General features: G+C 42.6%; 1 pseudogene; it reads right to left on the reverse strand.

Moving 5' to 3' along the window:
• Positions 1–769: 769 nt before the first annotated feature.
• Positions 770–4,376, reverse strand: LOC131752730 (ferritin heavy chain pseudogene; annotated as a pseudogene).
• Between the last annotated feature and the right edge of the window lie 659 nt (positions 4,377–5,035).

Below are 5,035 nucleotides of genomic sequence, written 5' to 3' on the forward strand. Positions count from 1 at the left end.
TGAGGATGGAGAAAAACAGGATACTGGCCCTAGATAGTTAAGGTACATATCAAAGGAATGATTTCAATGGACCCAGACTTTTGTACCTTCCCATACACAGAAAAGCACAAAATTCATTCACTTGAGATGTCTGGTTTTCTTTAATTAGCAGTGATCTTTTGATGTTTGACTACTAGGTTTGTTTGTTTGAACTCCTATATATCCTGGCTTCTCCCTTACCTCTTCAGTGTAGTCCCCAGAGCTATCTGAGAGGTTGCCTCCTGTAGCTGAGTCTTCAGCAAGTCCGCCAAATAAAACATAATCCTCAACTTTTAGATTGTGCATTTTTTTTCCATCAACTCTTTCAACTTCAAATTCAAAGGAATTTGCGTTTGGCTTTTCTTTATAATTTCTTTCTCATTATTGATATTCTATTTGATGCCACACTGTCATCATATCTTCCTTACATCTTTAATCATGCTTTCGTTTAGTTCCATGCGCATATTTATAATGGCTACTTTGAAGTCTTTTACTCTTAAATCTCTCATCTACTTACTCTCACAGACAGTTTCAGTTGTATGTATAGGTCACAATTTCCTGTTTTTTTGCATGCCACAAACTTTTTTGTTGAAAAATAGACATTTTTCATAATATATTGCAGTAACTGCAATACTGCAATACTGGTCCTCCCAGCCCCTTTCCGGGGCTATTTTTGTTATTTGCTTTTTTTTTTCTTTTTTTTAAAGAGGGGGGTGGGTACCAAATTACTCTATTTGAAGGAATGGTACTAACGAAAAAACTTAGGTAGGTGTTTTGGTACAACTTATAGAAAAGGTAAAGGAAACTCAAACATGCATGTACTGCCTTGGTGACCAGGGAAGTCACCCATGGCTACACGAAGCCAGCCTAAAGCTTAGCTCTCATTGTCACTGTTTCCCAGGGTGTGCTTGTCAAAGAGATAACTCTGCCATGCCAGATTTGGGAGGGCCCCCATCTTTCGCAGGTTGGTTACATGGTTACTCAATTCTTTAATGGATTTCACTTACTCACTCAGGTAATGGGTCTCAATAAAGTCACACAAATGGGGGTCATTTTTGTCAGTGGCCATTTTGTGCAGTTCCAGTAGTGACTGATTTACATTTTTTTCCAAGTGTAGCGCACATTCCATTGCATTCAGCCCATTCTCCCAGTCTTCACAGGCTGGTTTCTTGATATCCTGAAGGAAGAGTCCGCCACCTCTCTGGTTCTGCAGCTTCATCAGTTTCTCAGCATGTTACCTCTCCTCAGGAGATTGGTGAAGAAAGTATTTGGCAAAGTACTTCAAAGCAACATCATCGCTGTCAAAGTAGTCTGACGTGGACAGGTGGCGTAGAGCTCCAGGTTGATCTGGCGGTTGATGGCGGCCTCCGAGTCCAAATGGCAGCTCTGGCGCACCTGTGAGGGGGCCTTAGTCCTCACTGCAGGCAGCTGAGGAGATGAGGCTCCGGTGCTGGAGCGGACCTGAAGGACCTTGAGGCAGTGAGGAGCCGGGCTCCCTCCAAGCACTGTTGAAGCAGGAAATCGAGGCGACTCTCCAGCGAAGACTGGGAATTGTTTTTTGTTTATGTATATGAAAGTCTTCTTTACTCACTTTACTCACTACTCACTGAATACTTGTGTACTTTCAGTACTATTTCACTTTTAGTCGCCATATTTGGGAGTTTTCCCCACAGCAAGCAATGGTGCAACGCCAGCTGGGTGTCCTACAATTTAATTCAGTTTTGTATCTACCTGGAGTCAACATCAGTATCACAAGACTGCCCCCCTCCTTCCCCACCTCACTTTAGATACTACTTACCAAGTTCAGCATATTACCTGTACTTCTGAAGGACTGACTGGCTGTAAATCAGAGGGTTCCACAACCTCCTCAGGTTTGATTAATTTGCTAGAGCACCTCACGAACTCAGGAAACCAGTTTACTTACTAGATTACCAATTTATTACAAAGGATATTAAAGGATACAAATGAACAGCCAGATGGAGAAACATGTAGGGCAAGGTCCCAAAGGGTTCCAGGTTCAGGAGCTGCTGTCCCCATGGAGTTTGTGGTATGCCACCCTCCTAACACATGGATGTGTTCTTGTTCACCAACCTGCTTTTCCCCTCTAATTACTCTAGTTGGTTCCTCTGGCAACCCGCCCCCATCCTTAGGTTATCTAGAGGCTTTCCAAAAATTTCCTCACTCACATAAACTCAGGTGTGTTTGAAAGGGTTTGTTATGAATAACAAAATGCACCCATTTTACCTTTATCACTCTAAAACTATTGCAGGAATCAAAGACAAAAACCAAATAAAACAAAAGATGCCCCTGCTGCTCTAATCACTTCGGAAAATACAAGTTTTTAGAGCTGAGAGGCAGGAATCACAGACAAGCACCAAAATATATATTTCTTATTATATCTCAATAATACGGGCCACCCCCTAGTTTTTGAACACAGATCCCTTACAGCAAAATGATCATACCTATCAAAGCTCTTACATTTGGTGTAACATTTATATTATAGAACAGTTCTAGCAATAGTACTTACTGTTAAATAACAAAAATTCAAATGAGGAAATTTGAAGATCCAGTTGGCTTCATTAAATGACTCATGAAATGGGCACCATCCAACCTAGCAAACAGAAGGAGCTTCATCTAGCTGCAGAAAAGGAAAGGTTTTTAGTTTTTTTAAGGCAGAGAGGGAGCAGGAAAAAGGAAATTATTAGCAAAGAATGTATTGTTTTAGGTAAGGCCACTCTCCTAATGGGAACAGAAGGGCCTGTTGGCCGAATACCTCAGCGTTAACCAGGTAATGCCAGGTTGACTCATTAAAGGTTACACTTCTGTGGGAGGTTGTAACTGCAATTAGGTTAGGTATTAAGTATTGGTTTGCCCATGTGGGGCCTTAACACAAGTGACTCCATTTCAGATCTGTTGTTTATTTTTAACAGAACCAATACAAATATGCCTAACATTTGAAGAAGCCAGTGTGGGGTGGTAGGGACAGATTTAAAGAAACAACTAATTCAACTAATTCATCCTATAAAGCCATTATAAACACCTTCATATTTCATATTCTTGCACTAGTTTTTTTCCCTTGATCTATTGCTCATTATACCTTAGGATAAACTTGTGCAAAACTATTTAGCACAGAAATCAGCTTATGGTTAGCTAGATCTAGTTCCTCCTTAGGTATTATATCCCAAGGAGGCTTTAACTTAATCTTGCAATACATTTGATCATTAATATCAGTATTATAGGACACATTGACATGAGGCAGTTGCATCTTTCCAACAATACCACACTGCCGGGCTTCCCTGGTGGCGCAGTGGTTGAGAGTCCGCCTGCCGATGCAGGGAACGTGGGTTCGTGCCCCGGTCCGGGAAGATCCCACATGCCGCGGAGCGGCTGGGCCCGTGAGCCATGGCCGCTGAGCCTGCGCGTCCGGAGCCTGTGCTCCGCAACGGGAGAGGCCACAGCAGTGAGAGGCCCGCGTACCGCAAAAAAAAAAAAAAAAAAAAAAAAAAAAAAAATACCACACTGCCATATGGTCAGTGCAATTCAGCTGCCTTACAGAACAAATCGGTAAGGATTACAGAGGTGTATGCTTTGTGTTCCCAACAAGATCTACCCTTGCCCACATAGCAGAAATTATTATAAAAAGACACGTATCATTACAGCTGGCCATGGCTTAGTTTTATCTGGGTTAATTCAAGTTAATTGGAGGGAAAAGTCAATCACCCTCCCCATCTCATAGGTTTGTACTGAGACTGGTTTTCATTGTGTATAAATATAGCAGAGCCCATCTTCCTCCAAAGGGGGGGGACATGAGCAGTATTTAGAATAGTTCCTATCCCTGCTAACTATACTGCAGGATATGTTTTATTTCAACTTATTCTGGGGGCAAGCACAGTCATTATATATTGGTGTAAGTTACAAGTGCCCACAGAGAACTTCCATAAGCTCGCAGGCCTTAAGATTCCCACAGGTGTACCCCCTTGAGGCCCAGGGACTAGGATAGAGGACCATTGTTTCCTGGCCACTTCAGCCTCTATTCATATTAGAATAGTCAAGAGGACCTGTCAGGTTAGGGTGCAGGCCCTTTCTCAACCCTAGGTTCTAGCATTACCAAGCATTACTTGTGGAGTCGGCCTGATGCAGTTTGCTGGTGCTTCTTTATCTCTCCAAGCTGCCTCTTATCCTTTACCTTCTGTCTGGAAGAGAACTCCCTCTAATATGCCTATTCTAGTGAATATATCTTCTTTCTCTGAATGCTGCTCCTCATTAAAAGCAAACTCTGCTTGTCCCAGAATACCTAGACTGGCATCTATCTCCCCTTTTCTGACTTGTGGGCCATTGTTGTTTAATCCACCATGCATGTTGTTGCTATTGCCTATTAACAGCCTGGATGCAGTTAGCATACATATATTGTACCCCAAAATATTGGACACCCCATAATAGGGTTGGTTGGTCAAAGCCAGCTGTAATTTAGTTTGAGTATGTCATAAGTCCTCCCACAGCCTTCCTATCTGAGTGGGACTGTTCCCCAGGGGACCCAGAACCACCACATTATGCCCACTGCTTTAATCCCAGTAGGAACCCATTGTTTTTCCCCATTCTACTTATAGCTTTCCATCCACAAAAACCAGGACAATCGTGTTTGTGCATAGCACACCACACTGTGGCATGTTGGGCCGGCTGCCGTTGTATTCTATTATAACCAGGGACCTTTCTAAGCATTTGCTCATCACGGTTTATAGCTACATGGTAATCAGTCTGCTGGGAGCCATCCACCACAGGGTCTGAAATTCCAGTAGGAAGCAGTGCTCAGAAATCCCTTCCCAAATGGTATATTTTATAGTATTGATAGATGGAGCCTGAAAAATAGTCAAAGATACTGGAACATTATTAGGGCTTGATTTAGTCAGTAACATTGATCCTGCTCATCAAACATATCCTATGACCAGAACGTCTCCCAGACTCAGGTTTGCAGGCTGCCATCTGACTCTGTCAGGTATCAAAAGCAGGAGTGGTCTTG

This window comes from Kogia breviceps, chromosome 1, assembly GCF_026419965.1.
Source record: "Kogia breviceps isolate mKogBre1 chromosome 1, mKogBre1 haplotype 1, whole genome shotgun sequence".
Lineage (NCBI taxonomy): Eukaryota > Metazoa > Chordata > Mammalia > Artiodactyla > Physeteridae > Kogia > Kogia breviceps.